This window comes from Pongo pygmaeus, chromosome 1, assembly GCF_028885625.2.
Source record: "Pongo pygmaeus isolate AG05252 chromosome 1, NHGRI_mPonPyg2-v2.0_pri, whole genome shotgun sequence".
NCBI lineage: Eukaryota > Metazoa > Chordata > Mammalia > Primates > Hominidae > Pongo > Pongo pygmaeus.
In genome coordinates, this window is record NC_072373.2 from 37,732,266 (window position 1) to 37,753,622 (window position 21,357).

At 46.3% G+C, this 21,357-nt stretch overlaps 1 pseudogene; it reads left to right on the forward strand.

The window, feature by feature from the left end:
- Nucleotides 1-858: 858 nt before the first annotated feature.
- Nucleotides 859-1,914, forward strand: LOC129017315 (farnesyl pyrophosphate synthase-like; annotated as a pseudogene).
- Nucleotides 1,915-21,357: the final 19,443 nt, after the last annotated feature.

The following is a 21,357-nucleotide window of genomic DNA, read 5'->3' on the forward strand; positions in this document are numbered from 1 at the left end:
AGGGGTGAACTTGTTGATTTATGTGTCAACTTGACTGAATTAAGGAATCCCTAGAAATCTGGTAAAGCATTATTTTAGGTGTGTCTGTGAGGGTGTTTCCAGAGGAGGTTAATATGTGAGTCTCAGTAGACTAGGTGGGGTATATCTTTCCTCAATGTTTAGTGTTTTGAAGATCATAAAAGCTTTTCAGGTGGAAAGTACAAGAAATCTCTCCTGCCAAATTATTCAGTTATGTACAAATTCTGCTCCTTCATGAATAGTGCCACGCTTGTCTTCAAAAAATGCCCTTTGTCAGAGAATAAAATTCGACAAGCTGAGCAACATTGTGAACCAAAGACGCTTGCTGATATTGAGGTTCCTCCAGTGTTACAAAACTCATTAACCAAACTGTTCTTGGTTAGGGATTTGACTGTCGAAGATAGACTGCTTATATTTACCACTAAATCTAACAGAAAAACTGTCATGTTTCATTTTGGCTAGTGGACGGCACTTTCAAAACTGTCCCCACTGGTTTTTATCAACTATACATGATTCATGCCCCTGTTGGTTCTGAAGATTCTAGAACTTATCTAGTCATTTAAACAATTTTTTGAAGACTTGCTGCACTTTGCAGAAGATAATAGCTTTCGATTGAATCCCCAAACCGTAACAACAGATTTGGAATTAGGTGTGATCAAAGATTCTAAAAGTGAATTTCAAAGTGTTACCAATAAAGTTTGTTTTTTTTTCCATTCAGCCCAATGCATTTGATAGAAAATTAGATGAGTAGATAGGCCATGAGATACAGCAATGACAAAAACTTCAGTTTAGAAGCAGGAACCCGCATCTAGGAATAGAGCCCTTTGCTCCTCCCTCAGAATGAATGGAGACCAAAAATCAGATGCTCACGCCCAAGAAAAACAGGATTTCATTCAGCGCTTCTCCCGGATTGTTAGGGTGCTGACTGAGAATGAGATGGGGCACCCAGAGACAGGAGATGCTATCACCCGGCTCAAGAGGTCCTGGAGTATAATGCCATCGGAGGCAAGTTATCACCGGGGTTTGATGGTGCTTAGCATTCCGGGAGCTGGTGGAGCCGAGGAAACAGGATGCTGATAGTTTCCAGCGGACCCTGACTGTGGGTTGGTGTGTGGAACTGCTGCAAACTTTCTTCCTGGTGGCAGATGACATCACGGATTCATCCTTCACCCACTGGGGACAGATCTGCTGGTATCAGAAGCCGGGAGTGGGTTTGGATGCTGTCAATGATGCTATGCTTCTGGAAGCATGTAACTACTGCCTGCTGAAGCTCTATTGCTGGGAGCAGCCCTATTACCTGAACCTGATCAAGCTCTTCCTGCAGAGTTCCTATCAGAATGAGATTGGGCAGACCCTGGACCCCATCACAGCCCCCCAGGGCAATGTGGATCTTGGCAGATTCACGGAAAAGAAGTACAAATTGTCAAGTACAAGACAGCTTTCTACTCTTTCTACCTTCCTGTAGCTGCAGCCTGGCATATGGCAGGCATTGATGGCGAGAAGGCACACACCAATGCCAAGAAGATCCTGCTGGAGATGGGAGAGTTCTTTAAGATTAAGGATGATCACTTTGACCTCTTTGGGGACTCCACCGTGACTGACAAAGTTGGCACTGACATCTAGGACAACAGATGCAGCTGGCTGGTGGTTCAGTGTCTGCAATGGGCCACTCCGAAACAGTACCAGATCCTGAAGGAGAATTATGGGCAGAAGGAAGCCGAGAAGGTGGCCCAGGAGAGGGCACTATATGAGGAGCTAGATCTGCTGGCCATGTTCTTGCAGTATGAGGATGACAGTTACAGCCACATTATGGGTCTCATTGAACAGTACGCAATGCCCCTGCCCCCAGCCATCTTTCTGGGGCTGGCACGCAAAATCTACAAGTAGAAAAAATGACCTAGAAACTGCAAGGGCAGGGAGAGGAGGCTCTCAATAAATTACTGTGTAACCTTGAAAACAAAACAAAAAACTTCAGTTTAAAAATGCACTTTCCAGCTGGGCATGGTGGCCAAGGAGGGAGGATCGCTTGAACTTAGAAATTCCGTAACAGCCTGGGCAATGTAGTGAGACACTGTCTCTAGAAATAATTTTTTTAAAAGTCAGCCAGGTGTGGCGTGTCCCTGTGGTCCCAGCTACTTGGAAGGTTGAGGCAGGAGGATTGTCTGAGCCCGGGAGGTGGAGGCTGCAGTGAGCTGTGATCAAGCCACTGTACTCCAGCCTGGGAGACAGAGAGAGACCCTGTCTCTTAAAGGGCGGGTGGCGGGGGGAAGGGGGTTTCCTTGTGTGCAGTATGTGTTAAGAGATGGAGAAAAAATGTGTCATTCGCCTGCCTTGAAATTCCTTCCAGCTGATGACATTCTAGAAACTTATAATGAATTAAAGCCACATTTGCCTGAAGACGCCAGCAAAGTTACCGACTGGTTTGAAAATAAATATGTACATTGTAGGATAAGAAAATACACAATGGTGTTGCTGTTTGATCACCAGTATTGTTTCTGTCAAATTTGTGACCTAATGAGTGAATGTGAACATATTCTCCAAGCAAAGCCATGCCCTAAAAGAGAAAAAGCAGCTATTCCTCATGACGCAAGACTTTAAAATATAGTTAATGATTGTGGAGGTTGGCCAGCTCTTATGGACTATCTCCATGCAATTGCCCATAATCCATTCCTGTAATACACTTTTTCATATGTCAAATTTTCTTGTTTTTTTTTCTGTTTTATGTTTTTTTTCACTATTTAAAACTGTCAGCATTCTTTTTTACAATTTGCTATGCTATATAATTCATCTTCAAATCATTTCTGATACTGGAGGCATAATTAGTGTAGAGACTTTTACAAAGTTCTGTTTTTTTGCAAATTTGACTCCATGAAAGTACATTGTCACAGCATTGACTGTGTGTAAGCATTGTTCCTGTACACAAAAACATTGAAGCGTCCTCAGTAAGTGAAGAGGTGTCCTTTTTGTACATCTGCATTTGTGAAAGGTAAAATTAACATCTTGGCTCTTTAGGTGGCTGCATATGCAGTAGTGACCCATCCTGTTTTTGATAGATCTCATCAAAAGAATCTTAGGTTGTTATTGGTATTTTAGATGACCAAAGGCATAAAACTGGGTACACACATTTCCCAACCATGGGGATATGCATTTACACATTTCTCTTCTTGACCTATTTCTTTTTTTTCTTTCCCTTTTTTTTTTTTTTTTTTGAGATAGAGTCTCACTTTGTTGCCCAGGCTGGAGTGCAGTGGTGTGATCACAGCTCAATGTAGCCTTGGCCTCGTAGGCTCAAGTAATCCTCCCACTTCAGCCTCCTGTGATGGAGTCTCACTGTGTTGCCCAGGCTGGTCTTGAACTCATGGGTTCAAGCAATCCTCTCACCTTGGCTGGGATTACAGGTATGAGCCATTGTGCCCAGCCCCTTTATGACCTATTTCTTTATGAATATGGCTTGTCTGTTCATTACTCATATAATTATGCAACTTTCATTAGTATATATGAATGTTTATGCTTGCACAAAAATGTATGTTATTATTGCGTATTTTATTGCATAAAGGGACCTATGAAGTTTTCTGTGTTTTTATATGTTTCTCAAGTAAATTCCCTTTAAAAAATGTAAATACATCTAAATGTAAAAAAAAAAAAAAGTAAATAAATATATTTTAAAGAATTTTTAAATTATTTTTTCCAGAATTACATTTTTGGAATTCTGCTCTTTCAGGACTATGATTTTCAGGTTTTAGACTTTATGGATTTTGACCTTTTGGGACTTCAGGATTATGACATTCTGGATTATGGCATTAAAAATTGTATCTCCTGGGACTATGATCGGCTCCCAATGTCAATAGTGCCACTTTTGAGAAACCTGATCTAAGCTCAAACTTGTTGGGACATATCTCAGCCTTGAAGGAAAGTTATTTTGGATTTTGATGGATATTTAAATATGTATATATCTGACTTTTAGTATAAATTAGCAGTCTGTGCTGTGCCTTTTCCTTTGTGAGATTTTCCTGGCAATGCTAGTCCTTTTACCTTAATGAAATAAGACCAAGTTTTAAAGGGTTAATAATAAATGAGAGGAAATAGCTCCTTTATATATGTAGGATTATTACACAGCTGGCAGCATAGTTCCATTAAGTACAAATGATACTATCCAAACACAATCAGAAACTGATTACCAGACCTTTAATCCTAACAGAATCACCTTGACATGAATGTTGAGTATAACTCCTGGCCAGCTATAAAATTTGCAAGACCCGGTGCAAAATGGTAATGTGGAACTCTTGTTCGAAAAGCAGGAAACAAGTACCCCGAAAGGTACCTACAATGCTTTTCCCTTTCTTCCAAGGTTTCTCTCTCTCTCTTTCTCTGCTTATTGTGATGTTATTTGCTATTTAATATTCTAAGTAAACAAAAATTAAAAATTTAAATGATTAGCATGAATTTTACCATTTATATTGTGCAATGCAGATTTTAAATGCAAATAGCAGAGCATTCAGCTGAGATAGGGAATGAATTTCACAATTCATATTTTGTGACTCTTCTCTGAGGGAGCCTCAAGTTGACCAGAGGAGACAGACACACCAGACCCTCAGGCATCTGGGAACCCCTGACTCTGACACCTGCTCAGTTCCCCTTTCCTCCAGGCACCAGACCTACGCAATGCCAGGCCAGGAGGAGCAGAGCCTGGCATCTTCCTTTTGCACAGGCCAACGGGCCCAGTCCATGGCAGTTTGGCCACCTCCAAGGATCTTTAAACCTCCAAGCTGGGACCTTATACTTGGATCAGGGTACCTGGATGGCCCTTGCCAAGAAAACATGGCCACCAGACATGCCATGGGGCTGCCATGGGGGAGAGGGGAAATGGCTTCAGGACAGCCGCTTCCATGACCTGCTTGGTGATGCATTGGAGCCTAGATACTCAACGCTGACCCTTCCCTTGCCTGTGCCCAGGCCCCTTCTGGTCATGGGAAGGGGAGGTTGGGTGGGGCCCAGTGCACTAGAGGGTAGGGAGGGGTCTGAGAATCATCCTGGGAGTCTATGGGGCTGATGGGAGGTGGGATCATGCATGAAGAGAGGCCCTGAGCCCCCATGCAGGCTCCCATTGTCCCACTGGACTCCACTTACAAAAGGCAAATTCAAAGACACAAGTAGTAGCCAGGCACGGTGGCTCGTGCTTGTAATCCCAGCACTTTGGGAGGCCGAAGGAGGGTGGATCACCTGAGGTCAGGAGTTTGAGACCAGCCTGGCCAACATGGTGAAACCCTGTCTCTACTAAAAATATAAAACAAATTAACTGGGAGTGGTGGTGGACGCCTGTAATCTCAGCTACTCAGGAGGCTGAGGAAGGAGAATCTCTTGAACCCGGAAGGTGGAGGTTGCAATGAGCCAAGATCACACCACTGCACCCCAGCCTGGGTGACAGAGTGAGACTCCGTCTCAAAAATAAATAAATAAATAAATATAAACATACAAGTATTAAGAATTTCAAGACTTCAACCTCAGAGCACTAGACTCCATGTGCCAGGCCCTTCCGAATACCAGGTTTTTCTACATGTGGGGTCCTGTGTGGCTGTGCAGGTTACTCGGCTGTGAAACCACCACTTTCTCTAGGAAACTCCTTTCTACCTTAGAAAATAATACGTTTTCTTCTCACTTTGAAACCTGAGGCATGCTGGACAACTTCTCTAATTTTCCCCATCCCAGATTTCACCTTTATTTTCATTCATGGCTTAATTCAACCAACAAGCAGTTATTGAGCACCCACTATGACCCAGGCACTGTTTAAGGTGCTGAAGATACAGCCATGAAGAAACATTGATACCCCTGCCCTTACTGCCCCCTTCAAATGGGGCATGACAGTCAGCAACTAATCAGCCACAGGGCATGTCAGCAGTAAGCATTAAGGAGCAGAGCAAAGTGGGAAAGAGGAGCAGGAGTGGGGGCTTACAATTTCAGAAGAGGTGGTGATGAGGGGTGCAGCAGGAAGAGGAGGAGACTAACCATAGCAGGTTACAGTGGAGGTGGGGGTGGAGGGGAAAAGCAAAGGGAATGGGAGACCTGAGGGGGTCGGGGGAGAGGGAAGGGAAGACAGCAGACCAGTGGTGGGCTAGGGGGCTGGGGAGGGGAGCAGGGGTTTGAGCCAAACTGGGAGAAGCAATATGGCAGGACTTGGAAACTGAGGAGACATTTTAAATCTGATCATGAATCCCCTCTCCTTGCTCTTAAGCTAACAAAACCTTGTTTCCAGTTCGTCGCTGAAGCTGGGAACGTCGGGGTATTTGGGCAGTCATGGTAGATTATTAGGGGGCCCCTTTGATGGGGGCGTGGAGAGCAGGTTCCTCCCAAATGGTGTTTCTCCAGCATCACACTGTAAGATCTTTCCAAGACGTTCTGCTAGACACTAGCACTGTACTTACCATTACACAGTTTACATGTTTAAATAATAATGAGTTCAACCCAGCACAAGCCTACTCACAGGCGCTTGAAAAAGGGTCACTGGATTTGAATCCGATTAACCGGCTGTCCTGACCGACAGAACCGCAAGGTGGCGCCATGGCCCTGCTAGAGCGGCAGTCCCACCCTCCCCGACTATCCTGAGCAATTGGGAGTTACTGCGAGAGTCTATGCCGGGCATTTGATAAATGCCTTCTCCCCATTATTTCCTTCAGTCCTTACAATACCCCTGTGAAGTAGGTATCATTCGAATCACATTTTACGCGGGGAAACTGAGACTCAGAGATCACAGCTCCGGAGCTCAGGCTTTTGGCAATAACCCTCCACTGCTTGCCTCCGCAAGAAGCAAAAGTTGGCTTTGTTCCCCAAGTCATCCAGTTTCCCACAGTGGTGGGTTAAGCGTCATAACCCATGGCTTTACCCAAGACATTTGAATTGAAGAGGAAGGTGGACGCAGAGCCAGCATGGTTAGGGCCAGTGGCCTTTCCAGACTTGCGTGCCAGGAGAGATGGGTTAGCGTGGGAGAGGCCAGAGAAGGGGTTTTCACGTGACCCCGGTAGGACCCCCCCACGTCTCTCTCCAGCCTTTGCTCAGCATCATCTATAGCATGGCTTTGCATTTCCTGAAAAGCCCAGGCCAGATGCCCAGTACTCTCAGCCGGTCCAGTGTCCCCCACCCCCTAGAGCCATCTCATTCAGGACTGCCCTCCCCTGAAACGTTTTATGTTTCCAGAAGACCCTCCTCCTTCCAGGGCAAAGCCCTTTCAGTTAGGCAAGCTAGTTCTCTCAGTGACTTAAGATAAGGGTGTCCTCCTAGGCTGGACTTGGGCTGAATGCAAAAGGCGATACAAGGCAGCTGTTTAAAAAAGAATGAAGCAAATTTATAGGCACCAACAAGAAGAGATTATTGCTCATTGTGACTTGGTGGCTGGGAAAATAAGGATCCCTATTAGATTGATGGATTTCACACCAGGGAGGAGGATAGAACCAGCCCTCCCAGAGGGCTGTGCTTGCTGCTGGCTAGCTGATGAGACATGTGGCTTACTTTACCCCTCGCTCAGCCCCAGCCTCAGCCTCCCTCCCTCTACACAGGGAGGACAGAGGTCAGCTGCTGAGGGCCTCCTCCATGAGAAAGGTTGCATTCCGCCCTGCATTCAGAGGGGCACCCTAGCTAACCTCCATGGAGGCACCTTGCTTACATTTCTGACACCACAGCCACAGTGACAGCTCTGGGGCCCTACAGCTCCCCTCGAGCTGCTGAAATCCCAGACAACCAAGGCTGCTCATCCCTTGATGCCCTACGACCACCCAGCCAGGAAACAAATCCCCCCTCCTCCCACTGCCCGGACTCTGAGACAATCTCTGGCCATCTTGATGCAACAGAGTGCTCCATAATCATAGTCACACATTCACAGGAAGTGTTCACAGATGATTCACTCTATTAAAAAACAAAACAAAACAAAACAAGTTAAATTATGAAGTGACAACATCGTTGTAAAAAATTCTAACAATATGGAAAGTATATAGTGAAAATTAAAAGGTAAACATTCCTCACCCATTAGCCTAGTTTCTATCTCTGCTTTCAGAAGTAGCTATTAACACTTTGGTGTTTGGCGGTCTTTTCCAGACTGTGTGTGTGTGTGTGTGTGTGTGTGTGTGTGTGTGTGTGTGTGTGTGTTGCGGGGTGGGGATAGAGTGTCTCTGTGTATGAGGGTCTGTGTGTGTGTCTGAGTGGATCCTTCTGAGTATATGTATTTAAAACACACTTAGGCTGGGTGTAATGGCTCACACCTGTAATCCCAGCACTATGGGAGGCTGAGGTGGGCAGATCACTTGAGCTCAGAAGTTCGAGACCAGCTTAGGCAACACGGTGAAACCCAAAAATGCAAAAAATTAGCTGGGCGTGGTGGTGTGTGCCTGTGGTCCCAGCTACTCAGGGGGCTGAAGTGGAAGGATTGCCTGAGCCTGGGAGGTGGAGGCTGCAGTGAGCTATGATTGCGCCACTGCATTCCAGCCTGGTGACAGAGTGAGACCTTATCTCAAAAACAACAACAACAACAAAAACACACTGGGAAAAATGGGATCTGAATACATGCACTATTCTTTAATTTTTTTTCCAATTAAAAAGAATCCTTTCTTGTTGGTTTAGATAAAGAAACCTTTCTTTTTCAGACAGCTGCCTTGTGTCATCATTTACCTTCATCCCGAGTTCATTCTAGAAGGCAGCTTACCTTGAGTCTTCAGGGAACTAGCCTGCCTAGATCAGCCAGAAAGGTGGAGAGTCAGCTCCTGCCTCAAGAACTCAGGGCCTGGCAGCCGAGGTGGGCACACATCTTTGAAGCCGTTACCTATTCCCACAAAGCAGTTCACCAGCTCCAGTCACAGAATCACTGGTCCCAGCACTATCGTTAAGAATCTCGTGCTTAAGGCCAGGCTCGGGGGCTCATGCCTGTAATCCCAGCACTTTGGGATGCCGAGGCAGGTGGATCACATGAGGTCAGGAGTTCAAGACCAGCCCGGCCAACATGGTGAAACCCTGTGTCTACTAAAAATACAAAAATTAGCCAGGCGTGGGGGTGCATGCCTGTAATCCCAGCTACTCAGGAGGCTGAGGCAAGAGAGTCACTTGAACCTGGGAGATGGAGGTTGCAGTGAGCCAAGATTGCGCCACTGCACTCCAGCTTGACCAACAGAGTGAGACTCTGCCTCAAAAAAAAAAAAAAAACAAAAACCCAGCAACCTTGTGGTTGATTAACTGGGGGAGTGGTCATAACATGAAGAAGACCCCCATTAGGGTGTGGCCCCAAAGCACATGCTGGGGGGACCCCACAGCGGTTCACTGACAGCCTCAGGGCTTGCCAGAAATCTGACCCACACCTCCCCTCCGCTCCCTCTCAGTGCCGTGTTGTCCTGCCTGCTGCCAAGACAGGATCCAGGTGGTCTGTTCTGGGACCCAAACTCTGAACACAGAGAGCTGAGATACCCTGGCTTGGATACTCACAGTTGCCCTGAGCCTGGCTGGCTTGTTTCACCTCTCTGAGCTTCAGTGTCCTCATCTGTGCAATGGGGATGGTAACAATGGCAAAGATCAAGAGGGAATACGCCATAGTCAAGGACCTAGAACAGTACCTACCTATAAAGTTATTCCACTTGGCTTCAGGAGAGATTTAAAGTGGCTTATATGAATACACAGTTATAATAAAATGCATATATTAAAAGTAAGGAGGAAGAAGACAAGCTAGGGTGAAGCCAGGGATCAGTCCAGCATGAGAATTAGACATGATCATACACTTACCGTTGTTGGACCACAAATCTGTCTCTAAGCTTCCTAGTGGCTAAAACAAAAAAGGGCAAATGGATAGTTATCCCCTAGAGGCTTGTAAAATAAAGGCAGTTCACTTGCTCAGGTAATATCGAACCACTCTGGATGCTAAGGTAAGGCTTTTCTGCTTTGCATCCTTAGACAAGGGACAGTGTGGTAGAAGAGCATCCTCCTCTGTGACATCTGTGAAGTGTGTGCCACCCCTTCTCACCTCTACCCTCCATGTAGCCTGCTGACATCACCCCATGCTCAAGTCAGCAAAAGCTATTGTAGCTGGGAGAGTAGTTTTCAAGTATGTTCATGTGTTTCTCTCTTTCTCCATTCTGTATATTTGCCTCTCTCCCCAGTGCCATTTTCAAGAAGAATGCCCTGAGGAGGATTGGGATTGTTACAGCAAGAATGTCAAGAGAAAGAAAAAGTCCTTATGCAGCCAGTGACATCCAAGGCATGGAGGCAAGAGAGTTGAGTCTGCAGCATCTAGAAGTCGAGCTTTGACAAGAGAGAGAAGGGTTTCCTAAATTTGCTGAATTCCACTAACATATCAAGAACCAGGCCTGGCGGGCCAGATCCTGGAGTCTGACATAAGCTAAGGACAATACGCCGCCAGGATGTGCTGCAAGCCAGCACTGCTTCTCTGACTTTAATGTGCACGTGAATCACCTGGGCACCTTGTTAACATACAAGCCCTGGTTCTGCAGGTCCATGGTGGGACTTGAGAGTCTACATTTCTAATAAGCTCTCGGGATACTGATGCAGCTTGTCCGTGGCCCACCATCTAGTGGCAAAGATGTTAAGGATAACAAGGCTAAAATTGAAAGCAATTAGAGCTCCCCTCCAGGCCCAGGAAATTGCGGGAAGAAGACGGGCTGAGGTTGGGGACCTGGGTGGTCACACTCATGGGCTGATCTTCCTACTGCAGGCTAAAGTCCCAAGGTAGAGTACTGGATTGGTGGGGGTTGGGTGGGGTGAGTAGTTGAATAGACTGAGAGAAAAGGCAAACATAGAGTGTTTTGTGCCCTGACCCCCATTTAGAACTTCGTTAGCCTGGAGGAGTGGGGTTGGGAAAGGGGAGGGTGCTCTGCTGGGGACAGGGGAGTATTTGGTTTGACATTCCCAAAGCCCTTGATGCCACATAATGTGGGAGGAACTGGAAGAGACTCATTTTCTTGCATGTTCCCATGGGGGTTTCCACTGAGGATCTGGCTGGGGGCATAGGGTCTACGTGGGTCTTAGGCTTAATGGGAGTCACAACTATACTTTGGGGGTCAGCAGAGTTTTTGAGAGCAGAGGAGGTGTCCAGTGGGTTGTGTAAGCCGGAGGTTACACTCACCAAGGATGTCAACAGCAGATGTCCCCAGGATTTCCAGAGACAGACTGGGCCAGCCCAGCTCATGGACCAGACAGTCACCTAAAGCAGAGAGCTGTGCAAGGACCAGCTGAGGACCCATCCCACCACTCCCTTGAGCAATGCCACGAGGACTTCCAGAGTTCCTCGTGCCACATTACCAAGAGGGCCCAGGAGAAGTGAAGTGGCTCATTAGAGTTGAACTTTGGATTCACTGAATATTTACCCCAGACCAATCAATTGATTAGCCTATCAAATGCTTCTCTCACTAATCATGTAGCGATTGTGGCAATATTAGATTTGTTACAGGTATCAGAAATAATACCTTTGCTCATCTGGGTAGAGAGGGTGCCTTTTTTTTTTTTTCTTTAGCAGACATGCAAAGGTGATCTATAATGCTGCTTAATAAACAGTCCTTACCAGCTGAGCATGGTGGCTTACGCTTGTAATCCCAGCATTTTGGGAGGCCGAGGAGGATGAATCACTTGAGGCCTGGAGTTCGAGACCAGCCTGGCCAACATGGTGAAACCCTGTCTCTACTAAAAACACAAAAATTAGCCGGGCATGGTGGCATACACCTGTAATCCCAGCTACTCGAGAGGCTGAGGCACAGGAATCGCTTGAGCCTGGGAGGCAGAGGTTGCAGTGAGCCGAGTTCACGCCATTGCACTCCAGCCTGAGTGACAGAGCAAGACCCTGTCTCAAAATTAAATAAATTAATAAATGGCCCTCACTGCTGTTGATGAAAATGCATACCCAGCAGCTTCTGGCTGGGATCAGCAAAGACGAAGGGACACAGGGCTGGGGCCACAGACCTGGGGAGGCCTGGGGGTTCAGCTGGAGGCATCCCCAGAAGCTACAATTTGAGCAGAAGTTGGGAAAAGAGGAGATACCCACATTGGTAAAGAGGGAACAGAGAAGGGACATCAGAAGGTTTAGGCAAAGTGTGGGGAAAGTCCCATTTATTTGTCCGAGAGCTTCTGTTGCATGCCTGCCACGGAGCCAGGAACCGGCGAGTCAGAAAGATATTCCCTGCCTCATCAGGCTTGCTCTCCAAGGAGAGGATGAAAGGACGCTGCACACCTCCTGACCTCTGAACAGGAGCACTGCAGGGAGGTGGTTCTGAGAGCCAGGCATTCAAAATAGTCCTGCCAGTCCCCCTACTGCCCTGCCCTCTGGCTGGAGAGTCTGGAGATGGGGATCTGGATGGTCGGAAGACCAAAGCAGTTTATCCCTCACCCCATTCAGATATTTCCCAGGGAGAAGGGGGCAGTCATTTGTATTTAGAAAAAGGTTCCCAGTGAGGGTTCTCTTTCGCCCCTTTCCCCCAGCTTCCCCCAAGCACACACATGCACACCCACCCACCCCCACACAAACACACATGTGTTTGCAAGCTGATGTGTCCAGGGCCTGAAGTTCACGCTGGGGCATGAGGACAGGGGGCATAATTTACTGGGAGCAGGAGGAAGACAAGTTGGAAGACATTTAAAGTCTCTTAGAAGGGATCTGGCTTTATTATTACATATTTTTTCAGTTGCAAATTCACTTTCATCAAGTGCAGCCCCTTATTTTACAATGGGGACCCAGTGGAGGGGAGCAGAGAGGAGGGCTGGCCTGGGCTCACACAGAGCCAGGACTCACTGGGAGCCTGGTGGCCAGGCCTGCTCTCCATAACTCGGAGGCTGCTGGCAGTTCCCCTCCAGCATGCAGGAGAGGGTTAATTATTAATTTTTTTTTTGAGACACATTTTCACTCTGTCACCCAGGCTGGAGTGCAGGGGCACAATCTCAGCTCACTGCAACCTCCACCTCCCAGGTTCAAGCGATTCTCCTGTCTCAGCCTCCTGAGTAGCTGAGATTACAGGCATAAGCCACCACATCCGGCTAATTTTTGTATTATTAGTAGAGGCAGGGTTTCACCATGTTGGCCAGGCTAGTCTTGAACTCCTGACCTCAAGTGGTCCCCCTGCTTCAGCCTCCCAAAGTGCTGGGATTACAGGGTTGAGCCACCGCGCCCAGCCTAATTATTAATTTTTATAACAACACAGAAACGTATCTGTGAACCATGAGCCCCGACCCTTCTTTTCCAATATCCAGCCACTTAATCATGGTTTTAGCTGGGTCAGCTAAAACAGTCCCATCAGCTCAGAAGTGGAAAGCAGAGAAGGCCTTTATCAGCCATTCCTGGGAGCGAAGGCCAAGTTCACTGGGAGCAGCTGGTGGTGTGAGAGCCAATAGTACTCTCTAAGAATCTCAGAGGCCTTTGCATATCAGAGCTGGGCCTCATGCTATTCCCTTTCCTGGCATGAGTCATTTCTTACCTTTGTATTACTTAACTGCAGGTTTCAAAGCACTTTCACAAGACAGGATACCAGATGATTCCCAAACAACACTATAACTAGACTGGGTAGATATTGTTCTCATGGAGAAAATAATGATTCAGAGAGGGAAGTGACCCATCCAAGGTCACACAGACACAAGGACTTCTGTCCTCTGAACGTGACCCTATCCCTGGGCACCTCCCACCTGGAGGAATCCCTGTCTGGGCCATTGTTTTAACACAGGAATATTAATTTAACCCAAGATCCTTGGGTGTGTTTTGGGGTTGTCCATACATCCTCTGAAAGTGGCAACAGCACTTGGGGCATTTGTCTGAGAGTCGGTAGAGTTCATCAGATTCTCTCTGATGCCGAAAAGTAAGGAAAGCAGCTTTCAAATAAGTGGTCCAAAGTCCTATTGCACAATAGTCACCTGCAGCCATGCCCACCTAATGGGGACTCCTTTTATTGGGTTCTGGGGTTTGCAGGGCACAGCCATGGCCCAGAGCTTGATCAGGCCAGGGAGCTTGCTGCCCAGAAATGTTTGGCTGCCCTTGAATATGGAACTGTCTAGGCAGCAGACACCAAGCCAGGAGAGTTCGGTCTGACCAGACACTGTCTTTGGAGAGCATGGGCAGCTTCCTTCCAAGAGGGTGGATATGACTGAGGCAGGTTCAGACATGGCCGCGCCTCTGAATAGCCCTGCCCTCAACTAGAGTCTCACCTGGCACTGCGCCCTTAATTTCTACTCCTTCATCTGTAAACGAGAAACACTAGTACCCATTTCATAGCTCTCCTATACACTAGGGTGAACTGGCCAGAAAATATAATGCAAAAAGTTCCTACTTACAATAGCAAAGCCAAGGAATGAAGTATACAGGAACTGTGCAAAACTCATAACAAAAAATCTGCTGAATGACCCTGAGGGACATTAAATAAAAGGCAAAACACACGACACCAAGAACTCAACACTGTCAAATGCCATTTGCCCAAATGTATAAGTCTTATGCAATTCTAATAAAAATATCTAAGGTTTACCTTTAATGTGACAAAATGAATTCACCTGGAAATAAATTTATGTATGAATAGAATCATAAAATTTCTGGGAGAAAAAGAACAGGGTGGTTCTGCATTCCCAGACAGTAAAATACATTTTAAAGCTTCAGTGGTAAACAAAAAACAAAAAACAGTGTGAAATGGAAAAAGGACAGGCAGCTCAGTGGAAAAGAAGAGAAGGCCCAGGAACAGATCCTATGTATAAAAAGAAATTGGTACTGTATGCTGAATGGGATATTCAAATCAGTGATGGAAAGATTCATTGTTTAATAAATGTTGTTGGAATAATATGGAAAAACAAAGCCACTAGCCTGGGCAACATGGCAAAATCCCATCTCTACAAAATACACACACACAAACACACATACACACACACAAGAAAAGCTAGCTGGGCGTGGGGGGCACGTGCCTGTGGTTGCAGGTACTTGGGAGGCTGAGGATCACTTGAGCCCAGGGAGGTCAAGACTGCAGTGAGCTGAGATCTCGCCACTGCACTCCAGCCTAGGTGACAGAGTGAGACCCTGTCTTTAAAAAAGAAACAAAAGGAAAGAAAGAAAGAAGAAAGAAAGAAACGAAGGAAGAAAGAAAGAAAGGAAGGAAGGAAGGAAGAAAGGAAGAAGGAAAGAAGGAAACAAAAGAAGGAAAGAAGGTAAGGAAGAAAGAAAGAAAGGAAGGAAAATAAAAATAAAGCTAGATCCCTACCTCATCCCAAGTTAAACTCACAATCTTAGTTTCTTCCTATGTAAGATGGAATAAAAATAGTTCCCTGATCATAATAGCAGGGGTGAAGTAAGATTATGCATAAGAATTTCTTAGCCCAATGTCCAGCTCATAGTCCCCACCCAATAAGTATTACCTCATATTATTATTAGTGTTATGATTAGTCCAGATGAATTATAATCTAAACATCTAATGACAAAATCATAGCACTACTGAAAATTTAGGCAAATACGTCCCTGATCTCAAGATGGCAATGGTTTTCATAGAAGCAAAGGAAGAAACCAGCCAAGGCAGGGTGTACCAACAACCTTAAAATGTCCTTATCCTTTGACCCAGCAACTCTAATTTTATGAAGTTTATCCTAAGTATGTGCTCAGATAAATGTGCAAAGATGTTTGTGCAAAAGTGGCTATTGAATGTTTTTTATAACAGCAAAAAATAGGAACAACTTAAATGTCAAAAAATGAACGGTTAGAAAACTTTTAGGCTGGGCACAGTGGCTCACGCCTGTGATCCCAGCACTTTGGGAGGCTGAGGCAGACAGATCACTTGAGGTCAGGAGTTCAAGACCAGCCTGGCCAACATAGTGAAACCCCGTCTCCACTGAAAATACAAAAATTAGCTGGGCATGGTGGTGGGCCATTGATTGGGAAGAAATACTTAGATAAGAGTGCTAACTATGACCAAAGAAGTATATATTGTATGATATCTTAAACATACGAAAATGTACACCAAAAGGGTTATCTCTGTGTGAGGGAGTAACTTCGTTCTTTTTCTTTATTCTTTCCAAACTCACTATAATAAACTTGCTTATATTACAATTCTACCACATTCAATAGGGATTTTTTTTTCTTTGAGACAGGTTCTTGCCTCGTTGCCCAGGCTGGAGTGCAGTGGCATGATCTTGGCTCACTGCAGCCTTGACCTCCCAGGTTTAATCAAACCTCCCACCTCAGGCTCTCAAGTAGCTGGGACTATGGGCACATGCCACTACGCCGGGCTAATTGTTGTGTTTTTGTTTTGTTTTGTTTTTATCTTTTGTAGAGATGGGGTTTTACCATGTTGCCCATGCTGGTGTCAAATCCCTTATCTACCTGTCTCGGCCTTCCAAAGTGCGGGGATTACAGATGTGAGTCAGCCACCATGTCCAGCCTTAATAGGGATTTTAAAAGTTCATTTTACAATTTTTAAAAATTGAAGTTTGGGCTGAGTGGCTCATGCCTGTAATCTTAGGGGTTTGGAAGGCTGAGGTGGAAAGATTGCTTGAGGCCAGAAGTTTGAGGCCAAAGTGAGCTATGATCTTGTCACTGCACTCCAGCCTGGGCAACAGAACAAGACCTTGTCTCTAAAAAAAAAAAAAAAAAAGTAAAAATTGGTGTATTTCCAATTTTTTGTGCATTTAAAAGTCAATTATTGAACAGAGGTTTTCCAAAAGATACTCCTTTTTTTTGAGTCAGAATCTCACTGGAGTGCAGTGGCACAGTCTCAGCTCACTGTAACCTCGGCCTCCTGGGTTCAAGCAATTCCCCTGCCTCAGCCTCCCGAGTAACTGGGACTACAGGAGAGTGCCACCACACCCAGTTAATTTTTTTTTTTTTTTTTTTTAGTAGAGACAGAGTTTCGCCACGTTGGCCAGGCTGGTCTTGAACTCCCAACCTCAGGTAATCCACCCACCTCAGCCTTCCAAAGTCCTAGGATTACAGGTGTGAGCCACCGCACCTGGCCTACAAAAGATACTTCTCATCTTTGTTTCTCAAATTAGGGTAAATCTGTGGCATCTGCTAATAGGTCATCACAAGAACACGTACACAATTTACTTGACTAATCCTCCCTTAGACGTTACTTTTATATGAAAACAAATCCAAATGAATTATAAGATAAATATGAAATGCTTATGGTCTCTTTTTCCAGATAGAGCAAGAGACCAGGCAGCCATCGACCCCCAGATGGCGACTGCTTCCGGCAGGTCCCTGTCCATGAGCTCTGCCTTAGCTGCTTTGGAGAGGAGGAGGGGCCTGGTGCAAGCCCACGGCACTGCAGTGACATTTGTTCCCACACCCGGGGAAGTGGCCGGTGGAGCCTTATGTTTTCTTGAAAGTTCAAAGTCTCAGGTGTCACAAGTCCTCTCAGCCAAAGATTCCTCAGGTGGAGCCTTGCTTCCCAGAAGCCTCCAAAACAAACAGCAATAAGTAAATGAGACCCGAGAAGTTGGCAGGCAGCCAGCTTGGGGGCAGGATGCAGGGCTGGGGTGGCGGGAGTGTGGAAGAGGCTGAGGGCTCCCAGCACACCGGCCTACTGGGGCAGCAGCTCCTTTCCAAGGACTCATGCTTTCCTCAGCAGCCGGTGCCTCTGGGCAGGACAAGGTGCACAAAATGGGAATGCAGGCTGCCTGAGTGAAACTTGGCTGGGTCTGGGAGCAGGCTGGGCTGGCAGGAATGCTGTGAAGCTGGCAAATTCTGTGCAGGGTGAGGCAGGGCTCATACCAGCTGCCCGCACAATGCCAAGGCCTAGGGTGCTGACTGTGGGTCATCTCACCACGGCAACCTGTGTCCCAGGCTGCTCAGGAAACAGACGCAGGGGCCGATCCTTGGCGTGTCTCGCACTTTCTGGGCCTCTGAGTCCACGGGTGTTAGCCCACACCAAAGAAAGAGGCTCACCACTCAGAGGCGTGTCGGGGCAGTGAACTTCCCACAAGCTCTCCGTGCTCTCACCATGGGCTGCAGCCTTGACCTTGGCTTTGTTTATGAGGGAGATGGTGAGGAAAGCCTTCCAGCAGGGGGGATGTGTGGGGGAGGTCACAGGACAGCCAGCATTCATGCAGCTTTTACTCCAGGTCAGACCCTATAATAGCTGCAGACATGCATTTTCTCACATTTCTCTTCACAGTTGCTGGATTATCTCCATTTCACAGGTGAGGAAACTGAGGCTTGGAAACAATCAGTGGAGATAGAGGAAGGTCACACAGCTAGTGAATTGTTAGCTGGGGGTGGACGGATACACACCCACATCCACCAGGCTCCTGAGCTAGGCGCTTCCACTGCCCCAGCCCTGTGTCATTATGGAGCCCACCTCTAGGTCCAGCCACTGCCACCCTCCAGGCCCTTCTCAGCCCATAGCCCCCCTGTGCTCCCCTGCCTTGCATCCTTGATCAAGTCCCCAGGGATCTGCCCAGTTTCCTCTCTTTGAGAAAGCTGTCACTCCCCTCTCTGGCTAGGACATGGCTGAAGGTGGAGTGCTGACCTCCCCTCCTCTTCCTCCAACACAGGCTCATGGGCCTCTCCTCCCTGCTTCCCTGGGTTGGTTTTCCTCTGGAAAATCAGGTAAGTGATCACCAAAATAGCAAGCATGAGTTTACAAAGGTTCTAGAACCAAGCTGAGCCCTCATACCCACTCCCTGGTTGGTGGTCCCTGACTGCCTCTGAGAAGGACATTGGAAGCCCAGGTGGAATCTGAACTCTACATTTATTTCTGAGAGTTTAGAGTTTACTAAGACCCCCACTTTTACCCCCACCCAATTCTTTCCTTCCCCTAGCCCCTTTCTCTGGTCTCTTTTGGTGGCCACAGGTAGTGAAGGTAGGAGGGCTCACACTTTCTTGGGTGGACTGTTTGCTTCTCTGTGTTTTCCGTTCCATCCTGCCCCAGCCTCCCCCTGTTCCCAAGGAAGCCAAAAATGGGGCATTAGATTGGCGTGTTTCAGTCTTCTATCTTCGCATGAGCAATGCCCAGACCCTAATTGACCCTAGAGATGAAAGCTGTCTCAGGATCCACCTGGGAGACCATACCTTAAAAACATGGAAGAGTGGGGCCTACTGATTTTGTTTTCTAAGCTAAGTCAAAAGTTCGAAACAATAAATCTTTCTCTATGCAGGAGGAGCAGTGCTATTAGCTCATGGCTGCTGAGCCCATTGGATTTCACCCACAGCTGTGTGTGGGTCAGCAAGGTGGCAGCTTAGAGATGCAAAAGTGGGAAGGGGTCTGGGCATGGTGGCTCACATCTGCCATCCCAACACTTTGGGAGGCCAAGGCAGGAGGAATTTGAGACCAGCCTGGGCAGCATAGTGAGACCCCATCTCTACAAAATTTTTTTTTTTTTTTAACTAAAAACCAAGTGAGAAGGGAAACTATTTCACAGAGTTGTCGAGTGAATTCACTGGACAACACTTATGCCATTCCTGGTACATAGAAAGCACCACATACATGTTAGCTGTGATTATGCTGTGGATATGACTCTTTGGGGCCCCGACACTCACTGAACAATATGAAAATATTCCATTTTCTGTACGTCACTTTCCTCTTTATGTCCATAAATGTCCTTCCACCATGTGGCTGCGCTGGAGTATCTCTGAATCTGCTGTGATTTGGGGGCTGCCTGATTGTTCATTGCTCAATTAAACTCCTTTAAATTTAATTTGGCTGAAGTTTTTCTTTTAACAATGCAAAGTGCCGTATGGGTTGACTCGGGGATCAAACCCAGCCCAGGCCTCCCTGGGGAGGTAATGCTGAAGCAGAGTCTCAGGATGAGAAGGATTAGGCAACTTTGGGCATTTTCCAAGAGCTTGGTTGGGCTAAAGGGTTGGCCTTGGTTAGGAGGGTAGACCATTCAAATATACCTCAATGGATAAATGGATTTTAAAAATGTGGTATATACATACAATGCAATATTATTCAGCCTTAAAAAATCCTGACATTTTCGGCAATATGGATGAACCTGGAGGACATTATGTTAAGTGAAATAAGCCAGATACAGAAAAACAAATACTGTATGATGTCACTTATATGTGAAATCTAAAAAAGTTGAACTCATAGAAGCAGAGAGTAGAATTGCTGTTGCCAGGGGCTCAGGGGAGGGAAAATGGGGACATGTTGGTCAAAGGGTACAAAGTTTCAGTTACGCAATATGAATAAGTTGTGGAGATCCAATGTATAGCGTGGGGACTATAGTTAACAATTCTGTATTATATACTGGAAATTTGCCAAGAGGATAATTTTTTTTTTTTTTTTTTTTTTGAGATGGAGTCTCACTCTGTCATCAGGCTGGAGTGCAGTGGCGTGATCTCAGCTCACTGCAACCTCCGCCTCCCCAGTTCAAGCGATTCTCCTGGCTCAGCCTTCCGAGTAGCTAGGACTACAGGCACGCGCCACCACGCCAAGCTAATTTTTGTATTTTTAGTAGAGGTGGGGTTTCACCATGTTGGCCAGGATGGTCTCAATCTCTTGACCTCGTGATTCGCCTGCCTCAGCCTCCCAAAGTGCTGGGATTATAGGCATGAGCCACCATGCCTGGCTGAGGATAGATCTTAAGTGTTCTCATCTCTCACACACACAAAGAAGAAAATAGTGACTGTGTGAGGTGATGGATATGTGAATTAGCTTGATGGTAGTGATCATGTCATAATGTGTACATATATCAAAACATCAAGTTGTACTTAAATATACACAATTTTTATTTGTCAGTTATATCCCAATAAAGCTGTTTTTGTTTTTTGTTTTTAAAAAAAGAGTTCAAAGTTCTAATACCTAAATTACTTTTCCAGGCCTGGTTAATTCCCATTCTCTTGCCAGTGACTTTTAGTAGAAAGAAGGACAGTCTCCCCTCTCCCTTCCCAATCCTACCCTCCACCCTAGCCCTTGTCCCAATAGAGCAGCTTTGATGAGTTCTGCTATGAAGTGCCCAGTGGTCAATAAGCACCAAGAATCCTGACCCAGCCAGGCATTATCTCCCGGCAGGCTTGCTTTTCACCAAGGCCTCCTGGTACTCACATGTTGAAGTTATTTTATCTTGCCTTCAAAGCTTGTAGTGATCAGAGGTATTAAACTCTGGAGCCAACAGCTAATATTTGTTGAGCAAGATCTCAAGCAATCTTTGTAGCAGCCCTGTGAGAGAGGTTCCCCCGCTATCAGCCTGATTTACAGAACAGAAAAGTCACTTGCCTGAGATTACACAGCAAGCCGAGAGGCTGAGATTCAGATTCATACATCTGACTCCAGAGTGCTTGGGTTTAACCCCCGAGCTCCTGTCTCTTGGCAGACCCCGTGGATCAGTCCGCTAAAGTTGACCCGAGGAATTTCCCTCCTTCACCTCTGAGCTTATATCCAATCCTCACCCTTCAAGTTTTCATCACTT